The sequence below is a fragment of the Bos grunniens genome, chromosome 1 (genome assembly GCF_055505025.1).
Source record: "Bos grunniens cultivar Pamir isolate PY7600 chromosome 1, Bosgru_T2T1.0, whole genome shotgun sequence".
Lineage (NCBI taxonomy): Eukaryota > Metazoa > Chordata > Mammalia > Artiodactyla > Bovidae > Bos > Bos grunniens.
In genome coordinates, this window is record NC_141165.1 from 37343213 (window position 1) to 37356463 (window position 13251).

Here is a 13251-nt window from a genome sequence, read left to right on the forward strand (position 1 = left end):
GTGCCTTTGTTTGTACAACTTGAGCACATGCTTCAAAACGTCACCCAGATTACAAGCATGCAGGGGATGAAGTATTGCTTCTGTATTGATATCAGAAGCATGCTACTTTATTTCATTAAATAGTTCATCCACTAATTGCACTTGGTAAAATCACAAAATTCCTTCCTTGTATTTCTTGCAAGAGATATTTTATAATGTTGTTATCAGTGATCTGAGAAAAAAAAACTTCCAAGATTATTCATGATAATGAAGATGGGGAAACAAAAGACTTTTAAAAATCACATGTATTCAAACATAAAAATCAGAAAGCACAGCAGTTGTACAAAATCATTTGGCCAACACTCTGGCCATTAGGTCGGGATATGGTGTGTTCAGAAATGAAAACAAAATAGTCACAAATATTGTAAAACTTTGGATTTTCCTGAGTACCTGAGATAGTAATTCAGCTGATCATTGACACAACCAGAAAGAAAGGCCCTCTTTTGCCTTTGGAGGAGGGTTCATCCAGAGATTGCATGAGGGATTTGCACAAAATAAAGCTTCACAAAACCCAAGGGCTGTCAGGAGGAAATGGTATCCAGGAGGACAGAGCAGGCCAAGCATCACTTCAACAGCAAAGCCACACAAGAGAGCCAGAGGCAGCACGGTGGCTGCCAGCACAACTGCCTACCACGCCTGCCAAGGAGCCAGAAACCGCTTGTGGGAAAATATCACTTACCCTTAGCATCTGGGTCCTGTGATTGTTATCCAAAGAGACATAGTGGTAAGATACAGTGGGATAAACAGCATTCCAATTAAACACACACATACACACAGATTCTCTTCACATTCTCCTTATGTGTTCAGAGAGAGATACGCCGTCCATGGCCTTGAATTAGGAAGACTTTCTGTACTTGGAATTCTTTGAAATGACATCTATTCTTAGTTATATATTCACACTTCATGATGAGATGAGCTTTAGACATTGTTGTTCACCAATAGCTTTAATCTGCAAAATCCAGGAATTAGCTGTATGTGTAGATATTTGCAGATATGTGTAGTCCACTATATTTTTACTCACTTGGAGCAGCTTTTTGTCGCTGGATGACAGGATTATTGAAAAGTTAAATCTTGATCATGGATAAACAAACTAAAGTGGGCTTTTATGTTAAACTTTTTTTCCTGTTCTTGATATTGTATCATTATTTAAGAGGTCAGATTTCAAACATAACTCATAAAAGAACTGCTGAAAATTCTCAGTGTGTACTATATTATAAACATACTGTGATATACATAAAAATATATATAGCTATGATCTGTATATTATGTATACAATATAATATTATGTATAAATATATTTAAGTTTGATGAAGTCTCTACTTTCAACTTACATCAGTACGAAAGTCTTTGAAGTTTCCAAATGTAATGATGTGGTCATATAGATTCACCCTGTATGGAATGGGGGAGGGAGGGAATCTAGAGAATTTAAAGGTTGGAGACACCTTGTGGATAGCGCAAAGGCCTTAACTTTTTAGCCATATGTCCATTCTTTGAAGACTGTCATTACTGCAGAAAGCAAGTGATAGTCTTTTTTCTCTTTTGATTCGGCAGCAAAAGCAGAAGGAAAGCATTTTTCATTTTAAATATTCTACTCTGATATCAAAAACAGACGAGTGCTGTTTTAAGTGTCAATGACACACAATGTACCTAAAGATAAGTATTTTTATATTTCAGTTCATAACAAATCAACTTTATCACACAGGTTAATGGAGAGCATTTGGAATTACAACTTTACTTATTTACACAGTTGGTTTGTTATTTAAATTATTTTATTTTCCATGAATGAAATCAAAATTTTAGTTGCCTTTGAGTGACTAAAAAATATGCATGTCAAAGCCATAAAATCCAGTTGCTTATTTATGCATGTTATATGAAACAGTATACATGATAAATTTGTGTTATATATAATAACATGCATTAACTACTCATAAATATATTACACATAGGCATAAAATATTATTATATTATACAGACATTTAATTTTTTATTTGTATACATAGTAAAGAAATCCAGGAATGTCTAACCATATAGTAACATGAAGACAGTACTCAAAAGAGATGAAATTTTATGGAAATATTAGTACAAAACTACATAGTAAATGATCTGTTTTATTTGTTTTTGTTGCTTTTTATTACCACATACACAAAAGAAAATTTGATTCTAACTGAGAGTCTTTAATAGATTATTTCTTTTCTGGTAAATAGTTCTCAAAATTATACAAATTTAGCTCCATATTTATTGCATTTCTATGCAAGCTAGAAAATTAGGGTGAAAAGTATTTTTTATATTGCATATTTGTATAATGGCAGAAGAGACTGCATTCAAAACAGTGCTCAGTTATGGGAGTAAGAAAGGACATAAGGAACAAATAGATACTAAACATTTCATTTCACTTAAAATTTTTGAATACTTAATTGAAATCTAAAATATTTTTCTAAAAATGTGAAATAACTTCAGAAAGAATTTAAAAGATCAATAAGAATTTATAAACACTTTTTCTGTGGTATGTGTTATTTCACTTCCCATAAAGGAAATGCACAGAAAGATATACATAAAATCACACCTTCTTTTTCTAAGGCATTTAAATCATTATACTGTGAAAGAATACTCTTAAAAGCAAGTTTTAAATTTTATGGTCAACTATTTGTCACTTTTTATTTGTCACTTTTATTAAATCTTTTTCTCAATATTTTTGTTTTCTTATCGATTTGTCTTCTCCCAATTTCATTTCTCATTGCTAAGGTTTGCATCAGTTTCAAGTTTCATTCTTCTAGTTACATTTATTCCTTGCCTTTAATCTTTAACAGCTTTTTTCCTTAAGTTTAGCTGATTTCTTAACTGACCAGTTTTAATTAGGTATTCTTTAATATCACAGAATATATCAGAGGATGCAGTGTTATAAACAAAAACATTAGTATATTAAACCTACTGAATTTCAACTTCTTATAATTCCATGCGGCAGAACCATTTAACCCTTGATGATCTTAACATTTTAAATTGTGGAAAGGAGGCTCACACTCATTTACTAAAACCAGTACAGTTTGCATACTTAACACATAGCCATGATTCCCAGGGATTTGTTTTCCCCCTCTAAGATACCAGCTGAAGCTGTAGAGGACATGTCAGCCTCACATTCTCTGTGTTCATCCCATATTCTTTACAACTGTCCAAATTGTATTAGAATTTGCTTATAATGATGTTATATGATGTTCTTGTTGTGATACCTGCGTTTGTGGAGAACTTAATATTGATTTACTGTGTCTTTGGCCCATCTTGGAGCAGCCTAGATAGCAATTACAGCTGTTGGTGGTATCTATTTTGTCTTTTCATAATTGTCATTTCTTGTTCTACTTAAGATTAAAATATGAAAATTGTACCACGTGCATATCAACAGTGCATTAGCCAAGTTATCAGCAATATCTGCTAAGAAGCATCATTTTAACTGTGGTTCTTTATATGACCTCTTCATTTGATTTATGAAAATTGCACGCTACAACATCAACTTCCACAAGGAATACATTCAGTGAGCTTCCCTGACATCAAGTCCTCATCTGGACCATTACTATCTTCCTGAGAAATCACTAGTGTTTCCCCAATACCTGCTGCCTCTGCCAAATGCTTTCTCTCCCTCACACAGGGCTTTCTGACAAGCAGGGGTTGCTTTGTTATTTTTCAATTCTAACTCTAAAGAGCCCTCACACTTTTTGAACTCTGTCTACTACTCTCACTTCTTCATAAAAAAATAATGTATTTTTATTTACAAGGCAAGTCATTTTTTAATAATAGAGAAGACATGCAATAAGTTTTTTCCAATCACAAATAGATCCACCAGGTATAGATTTCTTCAAAGGAGTGTTCAAAACTGTTCCAAAATTCAAAAATGTCTCATTTGAAAACCAAATACACTTATGTGTATTTCCTCTCATTAGAAAATTTATCAAACAGAGACTGCCAAATACTTTTTTAAAAGGTGGACAGAGAAAACTCTTTTGAAACTAATTTGGAATTTTTTTCCTGGTCAATTTATATAAAATGCACAGTTGAAATAACTGAAGCATTTTATGATTCTCTCTTGACTCAACAATGCTTGAACTGCTTGAGAAGGATTTTTCTGTGTTGTGCAATGAAAATAAACATCATATTTCAAGATGAAACTGAATAAATATTTGAATACCATGCCCCTACACACACAGAGAGACAGACACACACATACATATGCACACACACACACACACACACACACTTCCTTACCAGCAGACTAAATCCCTAGTCCCTAAAAGGCATTCACTTGAAGAATCTCTATTGTTTTATTTTACTACATCTGTTCGAAGACTTTTAAAAATGACTATGTGCAAGAAAATAATAAATGCATCTGTAATCTCTAGCAGAAGCTCCTCCTTCCAAGACTATGTAGGGCATTTGTGGGTGTTGTTATTGTTGTTGTGGCAATCTAGCTAATAAAGGCTTTCTTTTGCACAAGAGAATTTTGACAGGGTTGACTCCAGACAGCTTTCCAGCTGAGGTCTGGGGCCTTGCTGAACCTTCAAAATTTTCCCATTTGAGCTGCATCAAAGTGAAGGAAATTCAAGGATCACTAACGTCTCAGATGGTAGCACTTGCCCTAACAACGAAGGTTCAGGAATTCTTTGGAGCAGGCTGAGGTCATTTTTCTCCCCTTTTCTCCTAATGCTTTTCTCTATTAATCAGAGCTCAGAGCTCAGATTGGTCTTCAACTTCCTCCCAATCCTTGCTAAGCCTGTCATTTCTAGCTATTATTTACTTTAATGGACTTTGGCTGATCCCTTATGAAGCTTTGGATCTGAGAATAATAAGGCTGGAGAGTAACGGGCATAGACATGGGTGTGGGTTTGCCTGCAGATTAACCGTGGCAGATGGGCTTTATTGCGGTTTCCTGTGTACTGAGTGTTGATTGAGAGGGTATAATGAGAGAGGTGGTGTCTACACAATGGTCACAGCCACTTCATTGCACTTTGCGTCTAAACAACCCCATTTTTCTAAATCTTTGGGTTGTGAAATTTTAGGAAGTCAGAGCACAAGAACAAGTACAAAAACAACTGTAAATAACCATGAATGTTAATCCAACACTAATTGGTCCCTTCTTTCAATATTAGTTCATTTTGCTCAGTTTTTAAAATTCTGGGTAAATTAACGGCAAAGATGGTTAAACAAAATGTTATTGCATTAGGTAGTTCGGGATGAAATTGTGAGCAATGTGTATTTTCTGTGTGTGTCTTTTGTTTGCTTGGAGTTTCTTATTTGTTTTCTTTGTTATATACATGCTCTATTTTTGGCTCTGTTCTTACCACAGACAGCAAAGTCTTCAGTTGGAATTGTTTGTAGATGTTTTGGGAGCTATCACCTTGGGGATATTTTTCTGAATTAAGCTAGACAATGTTCAAAAAATAACATCAGGGCAATTGTTTTATCTGAGGCATATTAAACCAAAGATTTTGTACCTTTGTTTCCTGCATTTGATGCCAAGGTCTGTTCTAATGCAACTTGCCATGCCATTAAAACATTTTTGTTATAGGTGCTGGTGAAAGGTCTTTTACACATTCCTCATTTTTAAGATTTTACTTAATTCCTCCCTTTCACCAATGGATTAAATCACAACTATTGATTCCTTTCTTCCTTTGGGTCTTTACCCATCTGTCTTAATGCTTTCATCCTACACCCCTTGGTCTCACAGGGGTGTTCTGACAATGAACCGCCAAAACCTGGAGAAGACTCTAGGTCAAGTTTGTGTACAAGAGTTTAAATTTTTAGTGACAGTCCTCTCTCACAGCCGCCTGAAAGTTTCCACACAGAGCTGCACAAGCGAGCACCACCAATTATCCTCCTCCTTTGAAAACCATTATCAAGTTTTTCAAAACTTCTTTCATTTCACTGTTGTCATTCAGTGAAAAGGAAACTAACCACCATGTCAAGACAACTCCGCTGCCTAGCAACACAGGGCCACATTTTAATTCTGACTTGCTTCTGGTCTTGACTAATAGAAAGTGACTATGTTAAGCCAGTCACAAGAGCTGTTTGTCACTTCTGAAATGCAAACAAAACTATATTGTTTTCCCAAGTATTGGGTGTGATTGATGTAAAGATTTACAGTAACATCATTCATTTTCTCTTGTGTTTTAGTAGGATTGATGTCATATCTTTTCATGCTTTATTAATGCCTTAAAAGAGCTCAAAAAACTTGATGCTTTTTGTCCTTTAAGGAGTCTAAAGAGGGTTTTTTTTTTTTTCCCCAGTGAACTAGACTCCAACAACTTGTGAAATTTAATGAATCTATTCAACTAGTGTCAGGCACGTCAATAAATAATTTAATAAGAAGCCATCATCCATGAAGGAGAGTATAATTCAGACAATCAGAGAGGAACAGACCAGACCAAGGTCAACATTATGGGTGAGGGGAGGAAAAGTTAAGCTTTTAAGTTGTGAATCTTCCAGTTTGATTTGTCAAATTTTCCCACACCCTTGTACTTTCATGACTTTCTGTATGAAAAACTGGTTGCTACCCATGTGATTTAAACTGTAAATTTTTCCAGCCATATATGTTGCAAAGTCTATACTAAAAAGCACAGCATATTTAAATTCCCTCAAATCATATGAAATGGTTATTCAAACTGAGAACTTGCAGCTGTGCTCAAAAGCAATTTTGCTGCAATTGACTGGAAGCCAATTAATAAAGTAGAAAGGTATTGCTATTATATTTTAAATGCTTTCTAAAATTTCTGATACTTCTCATATTTTATATAAACATATAGTTGAACTTTATTTATCAAGTACTTTAAAATATGCCAACTTATGTGACTTGAATATATGTAATAGAGAAAAAGGTAATACTCTTCTTTAGAATAAATCTGAGTATAAAAGAGAAAGTATACATATTATTATAATTTCTTAATGATATTTTAATATTCTAAGCAATATTACAATAATGTTAATCATTAAACAATTGCTTATAAAAAATATAGCTTAGGAAGGTCAGAATCACACATGAAAAATTCAACTAGATGTTAGCATTGTGGACAAACAGTAGAAATGCCTTTTCCTTTCAATTCTGATTTCAAATACCATCTTTCTCTATGAAACCTCACTCATATTTGGAAATGGAATCCAGTTATTAAGAAGTACAAAAACATACAGCTTAAAACTGTTTAAATAATAATAGATATATGTTTTGAAACTAGTAAAAAGTATTTCATAATAACTTCACCTATAAAATAAAATTAATAGTAACACCAACATCTTAAGGTAATTGTGGGCATTAAGTAAAATATTGCATGTAAAGTACTTTCAAATTGGCCATAATGGTAAATAAACAGTAAGTAAATGTTAGTTGTTCATGTTATAATTATGTCTGTGTTAATATTTTCTTTGTAAGATATTAAAAAACTTTGATTCCTCACATTTTTTGTGATAAAATGAAAAGCTTTGTTTCCACATCAGTAAGCAGATTGCTGAAACTAACAAAGTCCATTTGGTAACAGAAGGAGTAGAAAGATAAAAGTAAGCTTTTTACATATTGATTATTCTATCTGCATTTTTAATCAAATACCATCATGAAATATAATAGAGCATTACTGTAGTATGTCTTGGCAAACCTCATAATATTCTAGCTCCAAATCAAAGGTGCTTTGCCAAAATAAGTCTAATTATTTTATACAGCCAATCACCATGCAGTACCAGTAATAGCAGGAGACAATAGTAGGCACAAAATCTGATACTTCGAAGCCCACGCTTGGTTTTCTCAGAATTTTCAGCAGCAAAACATATTTATGAGCCAAATGCAACCCGTGGGCATATTTTGTTTGTTCTATATAGATTTACTATTGTTATTATTGAATTAATTCACAACATCTGAAATTAAAATTTTGCAATAAAATCGACATTTGTAAATTCTCAGTCAGGCCTGCAAGGGTGAGCCGGCTTTACTGGGAATGTCTGAGTGATCACAGATCCTTTAGATGCGATCTGAAACTGTTCACTTCCCCCTCATCCACCCTTGCCCTCTCAGGGCACATCCATCTGGATTCACGTATTTAAGCAAGGTGACTGGCCTTCAGAGACATTTTAGATTTTTAGCACAAGAACTCAAATTAGAAATCACGAAAGATTCATTAGCCAAATCCAACCTTACCTACAACATTTGAGGCCCATGGCACTTTGTAATTTCTTTGCTCTCCCTCTAGTATCTTCCAAGGATATTCAGTTTAGCTACTCTTGAAAAGTGTTAAAGATTTCTACTCTCCAGATGTGAAAGTAGGATATCTTTTCTCTTTGTATGAGTTTTTTTCTCCTGACTAGATAGAGAAGAAATTAAGTCCCCACTTAGGAGTTGCAGGCAGGCTGTGAACAGCACAGAGCTCTGAGGTCTGTCTTGTGGAAGAGTGCTGTCTGCCCAGAATTGTACCTGTGTCTACAACAAGCGTGGTGGTTTTTCAGTTTCTTCTGCCACACCACACCAAAAACTTTGTGCCAAACACATAAGGTGACACCGTATGAAATGAGACCAGTAGCTTTTAGAGAATCCAACTGATGGCTTCTCTGGTGGCAATGAGGCTGGGCACATAAAATTATCTTGATGAGAATATATGCATATATTAACACCATTATCTAGGCATTAATGTTTCCTTTATAGTTTTTTAAAAAATTAATTTAGGCTAGTTAATAATTGTGATGAAAATAAGTATCATAATAGCATTTACATAATACTTTTAGACTTTTTCATAGTATTTTCTAAATGCCTTGATTTGGAAAAATAGACTATATGAGAAACTAATTTCTTTTAAGTTCCAGTACTTCTTCCTATGAGCATCATCAAATCTCATTTACAACAAAGCAAGTGAACAAACCTATAAATTAAAGATCAAACTGCAAATAAAGGAAGAATATAAAAGTAGAAATTTCTGATCCTCTTGCTACATAAATCTAACCTCTTACTACCGTCAGTACAAAATGTGCTTCCAGTTGATTTGCTGAATTGTAGGATTGAGTTGCTGAGGACGTGAGGGTGTGTTCGGTACCGCTGAGTAGAATATGGAGTGTTGCTAGTGGCCTCTGGATCGAATAGATTTATTTGCTTGCCTTCCACTTGGGATTGTAGATTCTTCTTTATTTGCACAGGGCCCTAATCACTGAAGCAAATTATCTGGCCTACCCTTCAAGATGGGTTAAATAGCTCATTACTTCTTTAAATGCAGACATTGCTGGTATCAAACTTGAATTCCCAGAATTTAAAAATACCCACAAGCTGTTCATGCAGCAATTTCAGTTAAAAATAATGTTTCATACATTATTTGCTATACCTTCTTCAGAGGCATTCTTATTTAATTCTAAACAACACTTTTTTATTCACCAAGAAGTTTAAAGTAAATATCCGCATAAAGAAATTTCCTTATAGGAAAATACAGTGAATTTTCATATGATGTCTCGTTGCATGTTTTTTAAATGCTCTGTTCATTTCCTGTCACAAGATGTTAACCTCAAAGAAACATTTGGTATTACTGAAATGAAAGATTTTTTAATGTTATTTTCAAACCACGGAAATTGCTTTTGATATATGTGCCAGTTGAATCATCATATTGCGAAAATATTTAATCACACTTGTCATGATATATAGCAACACAGAAAAATCATCTTGATATGAGAAGAGGATTTAAGGAAAAGTGGCAATATCCAGTGAAGATTTTGGCTGTTTAAGCCCATAGCTAGATATATAATTCCTATTCCCCAGCTTAAACTAGGCTGTTTTTAAAAATGAGACACAGAGTGAAGTAAGCCAGAAAGAAAAACACCAATACAGTATACTAACGCATATATATGGAATTTAGAAAGATGGTAACAATAACCCTGTACGAGACAGCAAAAGAGACACTGATGTATAGACCAGTCTTATGGACTCTGTGGGAGAGGGAGAGGGTGGGGAGATTTGGGAGAATGGCATCGAAACATGTATAATATCATGTATGAAACGAGTCGCCAGTCCAGGTTCGATGCACGATACTGGATGCTTGGGGCTGGTGCACTGGGACCACCCAGAGGGAGGGTATGGGGAGGGAGGAGGGAGGAGGGTTCAGGATGGTGAACACAGGTATACCTGTGGCAGATTCATTTCGATATTTGGCAAAACTAATACAATATTGTAAAGTTTAAAAATAAAATAAAATTTAAAAAAATGAGACACACAAAGATATGACTAATTTCTAGTTGAAAAGAAAAACAATAAAACGTATGACTTGTATAAATAAATAAGGTTATTATTCTAGGTGGAGATTTTTGTGCATAAATAGTTACATAGGTTCTAGTTTGGAAGGAGTTTGAAAATCACACATTGCAGCTTCATAAACAATGAGGAAACAACTCTCTGCCCCATTCCCTCACCATACGTGTGTCGTAGCCAACCAGGTTCCTCTGTCCATGGGTTTCCCCAGGCAAGAATATTAGAGTGAGTTGCCTTTTCCTCCTCCAGGGATCAGGGATCGAACTGGCATCTCTTATGTCTCTTGCATTGGCAGGGAGGTTCTTTACCACTGTCGCCATCTGGGAACCCTATGCCCTCACCTACTGGGTTGCTTTCTTCCTCCTTCCAATAACGAGAAGGAAGACTGTTGCTTTTTGAGAAAGACTGTTTCATAGGACCATTCCAGTTCCTTTTAGGGGGTCCATCTCACAAGGCAAGTGGAGCTGAGGTTTGCAGAGCCACTGATCTCACTACAATTATCAGCAACTCACATGATGAGTCACACAATATATATTCAACGATACGAGTGAGCCTTGGTCCATGAGTTAGATTCTTCTGTTATCTGGGACTTATTTGCCTTAAGGTAATAATAACTGTGTTGTTCCTTAGCTGTGTCCCCCCAGATTGGCTCTGCTCAAAGAGTGTTCTTAAGGGCAGGAGAGGGCAGTAATCGCAGAAAATGTGAAATTCACATTCAATCACTATTCTGCCTCTTTTCTGCTTCAGAATTTAACCTCATTCCCTCATTCCCCCATGCAGCTGGTACCAACAGTTTCCTTTTTGCACGAGTCCAGATGGGTTGGGTCCATTCATGGGATGCGAGGGAGCAACAAAGCAGTCAAGGCCATGTATTCATTTTCGTCTTCTTATCCCTTAAAATAACATTGAGGCCACAAGAGTTGGCTGAGCCTTGGGCAACGCTGGTGAGGACTTACTGTGTTGTTTCCAATTTTATCTTCTTATCCAAATGTCCTCAAGTCATTGTTTATTTTGGTGAACATTTATAGAATGTCTGTTAGATGTCAGGCACTTCGCCAAGTACAAAAAACACAAAAATGAATATGACTTAGTTCCTGCCCTGAAGTTGCTTACAGTCTCCAAGACAGACAGATAAACAAATCTTTTCAATTAAAAGAGCCCCAAAAAGAGATCAGCACCTTCAGCTAAATATAGGAGCAGTAAATGCCTATGATAGGTGGGGAGAAATGATGGGTCAACAGGGTAGTTTGGGCCTTAGTAGAGGGACTGGAGTGCAGGTCCATGGCTATTAAAAGGAACTATATCTTCAATAGTCTGCTGGTATTTACGAATATAGGGCATGCTGGAGAGATGGCAAGTAATCTGTGTGATTGAAAAACCGGGCAGGGATGATGGAAATTAGACTAGATTGGAAAGATAGTTTAGGGTTATTAACACAATGTGATTGCTTCCATTAGCAACAAGATATTTTATCCAGACTATAAATATACTTTTTAAAAAATGAATTAATCACAAGGGCCTGTCGAATCTGCTTTTTTTCATGAATATACTTTAACCTAAACAAGTTTTTATTTACATGTGAAAAAGGGGCAATGCAAGAAGATTAATTTAGTAACACATGTTTTATACAAATTTTAGCATATATATGATTGTTGAGATTTTAAAATAATGACAATTTTCAGACTATCTGTTTATCATCAATAGAGTGTTGATGAAATGAATTTTGGATTATCTATGCCTAGAATATCATGGATTCAGTAAAATGAGGTTTAGGAGAAGATTGAAAGTGAAAGTTGCTCAGTTGTGTCCAACTCTTTGTGACCCCGTGGCCTATATAATCCATGGAATTCTCCAGGCCAGAATATTGGCGTGGGTAATCTTTCCCTTCTCCAGGGGATCTTCCCAACCCAGGGATTGGACCCAGGTCTCCCTCATTACAGGCAGATTCTCTACCAGCTGAGCCACAAAGGAAGCAATGGATTGATAGTCATATAGATTATTAGGAGATAAAAAGAAGTTTTTAAAATACACAGGAAAAATATCTTGAAATACGTATATAAATATTAGTGGTGGTCATCTCAGAATGGTCAGATTAGGGATTATCATAACTTTCTTTAGTGTATCTTTAAAATTTTTCTACAATAAATGCGTTTTTCATTGAACTATAATTGCTTTATAACGTTGAGATAGTTTTTGCTGTACAACAAAGCAAGACAGCTATATGTATACATGTATTTCTTCCCCCTTGGACCTCCCTCCCACCTGCTCCCCACCCAACCCTCTAGGTCACCACAGAGCACCAAGCTGAACACTCTGTGCTATATTGCAGGTTCCTTTCTATTTCATCCTACAAGGGATAAAAATGAACCCTTTAGTAGTAACAAGGACCTTTGTCAAACACTCATGCCCAGTTCATCTTCATGCATAGATGAAGCAGAATAATGTCAAGATGTTTCAACTAGTCATTCGATGCAACATTCATGTCTGTCTTCATGATGTTACAATTGAGTATGACTCAGTCTGTACATAGTAAGGGCAATTCTGTCCTGAAAGTGTTTTTCTAGTTAGGTGAATTTCTGAATTTCTCCTGCATTGAAATTCATTAGAACTTATCTACCACTTGCTATATATATATATATAAGTATATACATATATATGTTTATATATATATAGTTAGTTTTAGGGCTTCCCTGGTGGCTCAGAGGGTAAAGCGTCTGCCTGCAATGTGGGAGACCCGGGTTCAATCCCTGGGTGGGGAAGATCCCCTGGAGAAGGAAATGGCAACCCACTCCAGTACTCTTGCCTGGAAAATCCCATGGACAGAGAAGCCTGGTAGATACAATCCATGGGATTGCAACGAGTCAGACACAACTGAGTGAATTCACTTTCACTTTCATTTAGTTAGTTTTAGGCATGATATTCATTAATAATTCACTTTTTTTTGATAATTATACAAATAAATAAGGGTT